This window comes from Neomonachus schauinslandi, chromosome 7 (genome assembly GCF_002201575.2).
Source record: "Neomonachus schauinslandi chromosome 7, ASM220157v2, whole genome shotgun sequence".
NCBI classification, from domain to species: Eukaryota; Metazoa; Chordata; class Mammalia; order Carnivora; family Phocidae; genus Neomonachus; species Neomonachus schauinslandi.
In genome coordinates, this window is record NC_058409.1 from 29,177,344 (window position 1) to 29,189,394 (window position 12,051).

Sequence of the window (12,051 nt, forward strand, 5' to 3'; positions counted from 1 at the left end):
AAGAAAAGAAATTTAAGATGGAGATGCAAATTTGGAGACATAAATATAGAGACAGCTTTTGAAGCCATGGGAGTAAAAGAGACTTCCTAAAAAGAGGAGGTGAAGGGAAGAGGGTACAGGTTTAAGTCTAAAGAAACACCACGTCTCTCCCACTGATGTCCACAAGGAAGCTGAGCAACTGAACCTCTTGGAATCTGGGAATAGATAGGTACAGACTTGCTGGCAGATAGGGAAATAGATGAGCTGAGCTTTGTGGGTGGCCTCTTTCCATCTCTTCATTCAATGAATGCCTTCCGTGGGTCAAGGACATAAAAATGAAGGGACATAGTCCTTCCCAATCGAGAAGGAAAGCACATTTGTGCCCATAAAAATGTGTTATGGAAAGCATTCTAGAGGAGGTGTGTCCGGGGGCAGTGTGAATACAGGGAAGACAGCAAACCATATCTGCCTGGTCCAGAACAGGAGCAAAGCTCATCCAAGTAGTGAGAGGAGCTGAACATTACAAGGGAACTCTGAAGCCAGAATGGCCTTTTCCCCACCTCCGCTTGGTTGTTTGCTTCTGTTTTAAAGCAAATCTTGTGCTTCCTAGAATAAAGGTAAAATCCTGACAGGTTGGTGGGGGTAAAAAAACAAGGCTTTGGTTCTCTGACCATTGACAATAGAGAACAGTCCTTTCTGAGGAGCCTTAATCAGGTGTGGGGTGGGGGTGGGAGTTAGAGGAAAAAGTGGAAGATGAGAGTGGTTTATGGCTGTTCACAAAAAAAAGCAATAAAATAATTTGCCCTGAGCTGCATAAGGGTCATAATCGGTATGATAAGCTATCACTTAACATGAGGAGGAAATTGAAGTTTCATTTCCTTGCTTTTGTGGCACCTCTTGAATTGAGCTGATGACACCATTCAGTCAGTCAGCATGAGGCCTGCCTTACCAATTTTGTTTTGCAAAACAAAGCCAGTCACGGTCAAACTCAGTTGGTCAGTTCCATAGATTAACATGAGAGGCCCCAGGAAAGCAAGACAGCTGGGATAGCTCCGGCTGGGAAATGATGGGTTAATCCTAGGCCAGCTTGGCAGGAAGCTTCATAAGATCTTTCAGGTCCCTGGCACCCTCCCACTCCTCACCCCTCCAAGAGCTTCCCACACTCACCAGTGTCCTGGGGTTGACTCTGAATAATCTTCAGAGTTTGAAGGACAGGGGTGGGCTGAGCGTATGGATGCAGTTCCCCACTGTGTCATATAATCCTCCTCCTCAGGTCTGATTTCTTTTTTTTTTTTTAAGATTTTATTTGACAGAGAGAGACACAGCGAGAGAGGGAACACAAGCAGGGGGGGTGGGAGAGGGAGAAGCAGGCTTCCCGCCTAGCAGGGAGCCCGATGTGGGGCTCGATCCCAGGACCCTGGGACCATGACCTGAGCCGAAGTCAGACGCTTAACGACTGAGCCACCCAGGCGCCCCTCAGGTCTGATTTCTTTAGACGCAGTCAGGGTATAGTACGTTACAACAGAAAAAGCCTGACCTGAATCTATAGGACCGCAAACTAGGAAGAATGAAATTTTCTTGAAAATGAACAATATAAAATTTCTCCCAAATCCTGGGCTCTAATAGGTGTACCAACACAACTCACAACCTAAAGAAAACAGTGAAGATAAAAATATTGTTAAAGCTATACTGAACAGCGAGATATTTTTGTTGCCTCTATGGCTAAAACGTTAGAAAAGAATTGTTGATTTTCCTAGAGGATAACCCAAGCCCATCCCGATTCCTCTCCATGCCCAGAAGTTGTTAAAAACGGAGGCCACTTTAGAATAGATCACAATCTGGAGCTTTACAAAGTTCCCATTTAGCTGAGATAATTCCATATTTCTCTCGTTTTGAATTTTGATATTTCTGGTGAACAAACGGTTCTGCCAGTAACACATAAGGACTATCAAAAAGCCAGGAAAACTTGTACATGCAGTGAAGTTGCCTGAATAATATGGGGGTTCATGTTCCAAGGGAGATTAAGGTAATGTTCAGTTTTAGTTCCCTGGTTATCTTTTATTTTTCCAAAAGGACTTATTCCTGCTATCTCTGTGACTATCAACACAATTTAATTTTAATTTTCAAGTAATCAAGGGAGGCAATTTGATATTATGGGAAGAGCACTGCTGATTTTGCCACAGATTTTACTCTAATGCCATGCAAATCACTTTCTGAGCTTCAAAATCGTTACTATAAAAAGAAGGGGATTGGATTCAAATGCATTAGATATGCACAAAACTTTTTTGAAATTCTAAAATTCTATTCTGAGCCCCTAAATTTCTCTATCCTGACAGTTCTGCCTTCAGATGATGTCCCATGCCAACTGCCATACAGAATAAATTAGAACTAGTTTTGGTTTCTAGAAACTCATAGCCTATATAAAACAGCAATGGTGAGATGTTCTTCAGATACATACAGTCTTATGATTAGATTTCAGGAATTTGAATTTTGTGCTGAAGGAAGCTTATTTGGATATTATATTTTAAAAGGGGTTACTATTAAATTAACACCACAAAAAGGCTGCAGGTGGAAGTTGTTAACAGCTTCTGATAACAATCTTTTCAAGGGCTTCTTCTCAAGGGGCTCCTTGCATAATAAATAGCACCCTGGATGTGAGCCAGGAACCTGGATCATCAGCCCTTAGCTAGATTTGTGACCTTGGGCATGTCTCCGAGCCTCATCTGCTTCAACGATAAATGAAGGGGTTGTATTAGGTAGTTTAATATTCATTAGCAAAGCTGAGTAGTGGTTAAATGTAAATAAAGGCATTAATACCTTTGGTAATACGGAAAATGAAAAGGGATTTGGAGACACTTTTTAAGTAATAAAGGAAAAAACCTCTGTGATTGTAGGCCCCCAAAAGCACCAGCATAAACGGTAGTACAGCTCCAAGCTCCACTCACTGATTTATTCACAATAAATCCATCCAATGGATGAACTTGGTCTGCACACAACACTTAGCTGGACCTCTGAGAAAAAACAAGGTTTTCCATGTCTGTGAAAAAGCACCAGGAAGTAATGGAAAGGCTTTAGGGCCAAACATAATTGAGTTCAAAACCCTAGCTCTAAAAATTCCAAGATGACCTCTAGATCAAATCATTTAACCTCAAGATTGTTGTGAGAATTAAATAAGGTAACAGATGAAAGTGCTTAGTGTAGTGCTTGGCACAAAATAGGTCACAATAGATAGTTCTTTCACTAATGGTGGGAACATAAGGGCTCCTGGCCGACTCAGTCGGGAGAGCATGTTACCCTTGATCTCGGGGTCATGAGCTGGAGCTTGACCTTGGGGGTAGAGATTACTTTAAACAATTTTTTTTAATTAAAAAAAAAAATACCTGAGGTAAGTGATGATCGCCAGCACTGACTGAGTGCTTACTCTGTGCCTTCAAGGTACCGTGGGTGCTTTTCCTTATCACATTTAATCCTACAACAACCCTATCAGGTCAGTACTATCATTTTCCCAGTTTACCGATGAGGAAACAGACTCAGAGGGTAAGCAACTTCTCCCATAGTCGCAGAACTAGGAAGTCAAGGAGTTATGATAACAAAACTGCTTCGCTGTTTCCAAAAGCCAAATGCTAAACCATTTCACCATATTATCTACTACATGATGTCAAAGGAGTATATTATTAAGTGCCAGAAAAGTCAGAAACTAAGCATGAGTATTTCACAGGCACAAGAAATAAGCACGTTGTAGAGCAAAATTATAGGAAACTGTCTCCTAGGCTAGGAATTGTGTAACCATAAAAGAGTAGGAGAGTCATCCAGTATTTGTGAGGAGGGGGAGCAGGAGTAAAGGAAGAGATTGGCTTCAGCAAATGTAGAGAATTAGGAATGAACTAGGTGAGCCAATAGACCATTCTAAATAGAGCAACATCCATAAAGGCAGGTTCTGGAATAAGGTGGGAAAGATAAGCACTGGTCAGACTATGGGAGCCCTGAATACCAGACTTAAAAAATATTTTTTTTACCATATTAGGTATACACGAGACACTCAATAAATATTTGTTGATTGTCACAAAATCGAGAGAATGAATTTCAAACCTAGTTCCCCAATGGAAGTAGGAAACCCATTTTCAGGGCGCCTGGGTGGCTTAGTCATTGGGCGTCTGCCTTCAGCTCTGGTCATGATGATTGAGCCCCGCATCTGGCTCCCTGCTCAGCAGGAGGCCTGCTTCTCCCTCTCCCACTCCCCCTGCTTGTGTTCCCTCTCTCGCTGTGTCTCTGTCAAATAAATAAATAAAATCTTCAAAAAAAAAAAAAAGGAAACCCATTTTCAGTATGGGCAGTGTCTATTCAACCTGAGTCCCCAGGCCAGCTAGAACAGTAAGAAAGCATGCAGGCAAACTGTTTTTAACTCCTTCAGTCTGTGACGTGCTTCAAAATTTCAACTCTGAGTTTTATTGAGATATAATTGACATACCCAAATCTCTATAGCAGCTTATGTCGAGGTCAGGAATACCAAGCTCACTGACAAAAATAGAGGGAAATTATGAAGATGATGGCAAGAAAAAAGATAAACAGACTTTGAAAATAATGGAGCTGTGAGAGGAAGAGAAGTCTAAGAAGATGCAAGGGCACAGAGCCCAGTGAAAAGGCCAGCCAGATGGCTTCAGAGAGCCCAGGACCAAGCCCTCAAAGTCAGGTAACTCCTGAAGAGTGGAGAGGAGAGGGCAGATAGGGAGCGCAGACCTATGGGAAGCTACACAAAAGGTCTGGCTTTCCACATATACCAGTGGATTCAGGTTGGGACCTACCATTTTAGCAATAGATAAGGGGATGTAACAATGTGATTTTACCAATGATAATGTTATTTTTACTTAGAGTATATTGTATTCTCAGCACAAAGCTAACAGTGGTTTCAAATATTACATTTTTTTGCATCCCTGAGAGGCATGAAGGACATTCATAATGGTTTGCCATTTGTGTGTTGAACTTGCATCTCTGAAAGATGTAAACAAGTTAAACTACACTGGAACTTGGGGGTCCTGTTAGATATAGGATTTTATTTTAATTGAACTTTGAATGGAAAGACTGAAACTTTAAAGCCTAAAAATTTTCAACTGGTGTCTATAGCCAGTCATCGGATGGTTGGAAGTTGGGCATGACTAATTCTTCACAGTCCATTTGCTAAATGACCCATTATAAAAGCAAGCACCACTGAAAAGGATGTGCTTGTTTCCAAAGCTTCAGCTTCATTGTAGACTGACTGTTTTATATTGGTCCTTGTCTAAGCATTTTATGGTGCAAGAGGCTCTAACCACATATATACGTTAAAGACTCCTTGAAATGTTCTCACATTGGCAAGGACCAGAAACACTAGATAAAGAAAGTCCAGAGAAGCTGTCATTCAGGCCTCAACATAAAGGCCACCTAGAAGGATGAGGATTTTATAATCCTGATATAAGTTATTAACCCCTGAGATATTTATTCTTGTAAAATAGCTTAACCCTCTCTATCCCACAATTATAAAACTTGTACTGAAAAGTAACCAGATCCTCATAGAACAGTTGAGAATGCTAATTAAGTAAGCTCCACATAGCTGCTTCATAATAAAAAGCTGAACACAGAGAGAGTAAAAATAGAAAGTTTAAAGAAGGATCTAGAAATTGTAGTTCAGGTTGACACATTTTTGGTAATCTGTGTCTTTCAAGGGCCTTGTCTATTTCATCTAGTTTGTCGAATTTATTGGCATAAAATTATTCATAATATTCCCCCAGTGCCCTTTTATTTTTTTTAAAGATTTTATTTATTTGAGAGAGAGAGAGAAAGAGAGCAAGAGAGAGAGCACAAGCATGGGGAGGAGCAGAAAGAGAGAGAAGCAGACTCCCTGTTGAGCAGGGAGCCTGGCATGGGACTTGATCCCAGGACCCTGGGATCATGACCTGAGCCTAAATCAGACACTTAACCAACTGAGCCACCCAGATGCCCCTGCCCTTTTAATATCTATAAGGTCTGTAGTGATCTGACAATATTGGGCTGAATAAGCAGAACCGGTTTAAGAAACAAAAAAGGTAAAAAAAAAATTTTGAGGCTGATCTGATAGACCATATTGAAGCCATAATTCTTCCAAGGAGCCTTCCACCCACCTCAGCTAAGAAATGTAGATGAGGCAAGGGGGGGGGGGGGGGAGGAAGTTTTTTATGGTTCTAGTGATGGGGCTCTTGGTCAGATTAGCTGCCCATTTGTCTGCAAGCTGCTTTTTCCTCCCATTCCCTGCTCCTGGCCACCACGGAGCAGCTGTTGGCCAGGAAGCCCAAGGAAGGGGCTCCCTCTGGAGGGGATGGCAGTGGCACTTTGGAAAGTGCTGGTAGGGGGTGGGCTATAAAAAACAATTTGGTTTGGGAACAAAAGGCATCAATCAAAGCAGTGTCATCAACCCTTGATTTGGATGGGAGAGAACTTTTTGGGTCACCTTGGAAGCAGGAAAGGAACAGACAATATCATTTTATTTAGTCATCTTAGTCCAATGGACTCAAGGGTCTAATTTAATAGGAAAGCTATGCATGAATGCTCCACAGAGATCTTTTCCTTTAGTCATGTCCTTTGGTGAGGTGGGAGAAAGCTATCTCACTTGCACTTTCTATCTGAAATTGCCAGAAATCACTGGATTCTACCTTTAGAAGTAAACTCTGTTAAAGGCTCTCAAGTCCAAGAGTTTGAGATTTTTTTTTTTAATTTTATTTATTTGAGACAGAGAGCAGGAGTGCGAGGGGGAGGGGCAGAGGGAGAGGGAGAAGCAGGCTCCCCACTAAGCAGGGAGCCCAATGCGGGGCTCAATCCCAGGACCCCGAGATCATGACCTGAGCCCAAGGCAACCACTTAACTGACCGAACCAGCCAGGTGCCCCAGTTTCTGAGATTTAATTACCTTTTGGAAAGCAATTAGGTGTCTAAAATGAAAGGCATAAAGTTAAGATAGGGACTGTTGTTAGTGAGGGGACTAACAAAAATAATCCAGGAAAAGCATCTGCAGTCAAAGAGCAAAGAATTTAGCCATCTCTGAATCAAAAGTCAAAGCTTAATGTAAATAGTTTTTATAAACAGTTAACTGCATAAAAGAAGTGGCAGTATTTCTGAGCTACTTAAGTACTTGTCCAAAGTATCTGTGACACTTTCAAATCAAGCTAATCTGTGGCACCCTTCTGCCCTGGACTCTCTTCTCCAAGCAATAGTCTACTCTTCAGAATCCCCCAGAGGCTGAGGTAGGTGTGCCCAGGTGAGACATTACCTACCATGTTTCCTGGATAACAGGCACGGGGAGCTTCTAGATGCCATCCCAGATCTAAACTTGTACAGAAGTAAAGAAACATCTGAACTCTTTAGTTCCAAGTCTTAACAGAGCTGGGTGCTTGCTTGCTTGCTTCTTCGGTCTCTTTGAGTCCTGGAGAAAGGAAATAAATGAAGTGCTAGATCTTGTTTAATAAGGATACCGCACTATCATTCAGTGTGAGAGAAATGCATGAAATCACCAGCACTTAACGAAGACAAATGTGTGCATAGTAGTACTTTGGTATTACCTAAGAGGTTACATCAGAAGGTGGTCTTCTCCCCTCTCCCGTTACCTAGGCAGTAAACAAGAAGGCAGTCTTCCCGTTGCGACACTTTGCAGTTGTGGCTCATGAAATAATTACCTCAAATGTGTCTGAAATTAAAGACTCCTATAGCTAACTATAAATCTTCCCATTTGCATGTATTTTTGTCTATTCCATCTCCAAAATAATCTCAAATTACTCTCTTTTCTCTTCCCTCCCTTTTTAAAAAGATTTATTTGAGAGAGCGCGTGCGTGTGCGTGGGTGTGCGTGCACGAGCATGAGTGGAGGGAGGGGCAGAAGGAGAGGGAGGAAAGAAGCAAATTCCACTCTGAGCAGGGACCCCGATGTGGGGCTCTGTCTCACCGCCCATGAGATCATGACCTGGGCCAAAATCAAGAGTCGGACCCTAACGCTAACCAACAGAGCCACCCAGGCGCCACCCCCTCCCCAGTCCATTTTTAAAAAAACAAATGGCAGGGGCGCCTGGGTGGCTCAGTCGTTAAGCGTCTGCCTTCGGCTCAGGTCATGATCCCAGGGTCCTGGGATCGAGCCCCGCATCGGGCTCCCTGCTCCGCGGGAAGCCTGCTTCTCCCTCTCCCACTCCCCCTGCTTGTGTTCCTGCTCTCGCTGTCTCTCTCTGTCAAATAAATAAATAAAATCTTTAAAAAATAAATAAATAAGAAAACAAATGGAGGTTTGGAGACTGGAGCTGACTTCAAGTGTGAAATTTTTCTGCCCTATACAATGCTGCCTCTTTTCTAGGCAAGAGTAGCCTCTTGTGGTGAAAATGACCTCCTGAAGCTGTCACACTGAAATCTCATTGTAAAAACGATTTGCTTTTTCCTATGTGCTCTTGGCTATTGCTCAAAATACAACAATTTATCACTTATTAAGCTTTTGGTTTGTCTTCTCAACACCGATGCCAAAGGTGTTTTGAAATTCAGCAGGCATATCAGTCTCAGAAGGAATATGTCCAAAAATTCATATATATGGCAGCGCTAAGAACTTGTAAAACATCTTGGCGATAGATAGCCTATTTTTTTTTTTTTTTGGTAGATAGCCTATTAATGAAGAAATGTTCCCAACCCTTTTAAGTTGACATCCATTAAGATGTTTATCTTTCTAGGGGTGCTTAGGTGGCTAAGTTGGTTAAGCACCTGACTCTTTTTTTTTTTTAATTTTAGATTTATTTATTTATTTCAGAGAGAGAGAGTGAACAGGGGTAGGGCAGAGGGAGAGGGAGAGAAATCCTCAAGCAGACTTCCCAATGAGTGGGGAGCCCAACACGGGGCTTGATCCCAAGAACCTCAGATCATGACCTGAGCTGAAATCCACAGTTGGATGCTTGGGTGGATCTTTTTAAACCTTAGAAAGAATTACAACACAGTAACATGAATGCTGTAGAAAAATTTAAAATACAGCTAAGTAAAAATTATTTTTTTAAAGATTTTATTTGGGGCTCCTAGGTGGCTCAGTCATTAGGCGTCTGCCTTCAGCTCAGGTCATGATCCCGGGGTCCTAGGATTGAGTCCCGCGTAGGGCTCCCTGCTCTTCGGAAAGCCTGCTTCTCCCTCTCCCCCTGCTTGTGTTCCCTCTCTCTCTAATAAATAAATAAAATCTTTAAAAAAAATAAAAAAATAAAAATAAAGATTTTATTTATTTATTTGAGAGGGAGAGAGCTCTAGCAAGAGAGCACAAGCAGGGGGAGCAGCAGAGGGAGAGGGAGAGGCAGACTGCTCACTGAGCAGTGAGCCTGATGATGTGGGGCTTGATCCCAGGACTCGGATCATGACCTGAGCCAAAGGCAGCTGCTTAACCGACTGAGCCACCCAGGTGCCTCACTAAGCAAAAATTTTTTTTAAAAAAGTATATTCCCACCTTCCAGAGATTATATAACAATTATGTAACAGGTGACTATCCTTCCACATCATATCTTCCATATATAAATATACTTTTTTTCATCAAAGTGAGATTACACTGTGCATATTGCTTTATAACGTGTTTTTTCCAGTTAACAATCTTTACCTTCCAGGGCACCTGGGTGACTCAGTCGTTAAGCGTCTGCCTTCGGCTCAGGTCGTGATCCCAGGGTCTTGGGATCCAGCCCTGAGTTGGGCTCCCTGCTCGGCAGGAAGCCTGCTTCTCCCTCTCCCACTTCCCCTGCTTGTGTTCCCTCTCTCGCTGTGTCTCTATCAAATAAATAAATAAAATCTTTAAAAAAAAACAACAACAACAATCTTCACCTTCCAAGATAATACATTTTCATTTCATCTAATACTCAACCTGGATTCAAATCTTCCCAGGTGTCTCAAAAAGGTCCTTGCAGCTTCTCTGTCTACACCAGGGTCCAATCTAGAAACAAGTATTGATTCTGATTATGTATTTTAAGTCTCTTTAAATCTAAAGTAATCCCTTTTTTTTCATGACAACAATGTGTTGAGATGTGGGTATCTATCCTGCAGATCATCCCATCTTCTAAATTTTTCTAGTTGCTTCTTAAACATTTTTTGTTTTTATTTATTTATTTTTTTAAAGATTTTATTTATTTATTTGACAGAGAGAGACACAGTGAGAGAAGAGCACAGGCAGGGCGAGTGGAGGGGGGAGAGGCAGGCTTCCTGATGAGCGGGGAGCCCGATGCGGGGCTCGATCCTAGAACGCTGGGATCATGACCTGAGCCGAAGGCAGGCGCTTAACGACTGAGCCACCCAGGCGCCCCTTTGTTTTTATTTTTAAGTGGCGCCTGGGTGGCTCGGTTAAGCGACTGCTTTCGGCTCAGGTCATGATCCTGGAGTCCCAGGCTCCCTGCTCAGCGGGGAATCTGCTTCTCCCTCTGACCCTCCTCCCTCTCATGCTCTCTCTCTCTCTCTCATTCTCTCTCTCTCTCAAATAAATAAAATCTTAAAAAAAAATTTTATTTTTAAGCAATCTCTACCCCCAACATGGGGCTCGAGCTCATAACTCCAAGATCAAGAGTCGCATACTCCACCAACTGAGCCAGCCAGCTGCCACTCTGGTTGCTTCTTTATGGTGTCCTTTAGGTGATCATTTTATCTCCTATTTTACTGTTTGGCTAGATGACTAGCATATTTCATTCTGTACAATCAAGAGTTATATAACATCTGAATGTCTCCCTATCAATCATGTGAAAAATTGACCACTAGATTATGGTGCGGACAGTCAGATCTTTTCTTTTTTTCCCCAACTTCATTTGTGAATAGTTTTAAAATACAGAAAAGTTGAAAGAACAGTACAATGAACACTAGGGTGCTTAGACTGAATTGTTAATTATTTTAGTAATTTCGCTTTCTCTATACATGTATAAAAATATTTCTTTCTTGCCAAACTGAAAATAAGTTGCAAACATCAAAAACTTTATCCTAAATATTTCAGACTGCATCATCTTAAAATAATTACATTCTCCCCTTATGGTCTATCATTTTGACCCTATGATTTAGCAATTATTCCTTAATACCATCTACTATTTAATCCATATCCAAATTTCCTTAATTGTCCTCCAAAGATCATATATATAAGTGATATATCATATAAATGATATATATATTATATATCATATAAATATACATATATGTATATATATATTTTAACCAGGATCAAATGAAGAGAAGTAGACTCCCCGCTGAGCAAGGAGCCCAACACAGGGCTCAATCCCAGGACCCTGGGATCATGACCTGAGCTGAAGGCAGATGCTTAACCAACTGAGCCACCCAGGCGCCCCAGGATGCTTTAGTTTTAGATGTCTTTTTAGTCTATTTCTTTTTTATTTTTATTTATTTATTTTTAAGATTTTTTTTTAAAGATTTATTTATTTATTTGACACAGAGAGACAGCTAGATAGGGAACACAGGCAGGGGGAGTGGGAGAGGGAGAAGCAGGCTCCTGGCTGAGCAGGGAGCCCTATGCAGGGCTCGATCCCAGGACCCTGGGATCATGACCTGAGCCTAAGGCAGACGCTTAACGACTGAGCCACGCAGGCGCCCCCATTTTTAAGATTTTTATTTATTTATTTGACGGAGAGAGACAGCGAGAGAGGGAACACAAGCAGGGGGAGTGAGAGAGGGAAAAGCAGGCTTCCTGCCGAGCAGGGAGCCCAATGCGATGCGGGGCTTGATCCCCGGGTCCTAGGATCATGACCTGAGCCGAAGGCAGAGCCTTAACCAACTGAGCCATCCAGGTACTCCTCTTTAGTTTCTTTCAATCTAGAACAGTTCCTCTGCATTTCTACTTTTTGTTTTATAATGACATTGACTTTTTGAAGAGATTAGGCCAGTTTAAATATCTACTGTTAATAAGGTGCTTTACAACCTGGTTTTTTGTTTTTGTTTTTGAGTAAATTAAAATTTAAGAACTGAGGGGTGCCTGGCTGGCTCAGTCTGTAGAGGGTGAGGCTCTTGATCTTGGGCTTGTGAGTTTGAGCCCCATATTGGGTGTAGAGATTACTTAAATAAATAACTTAAAAATTTGAGAACTG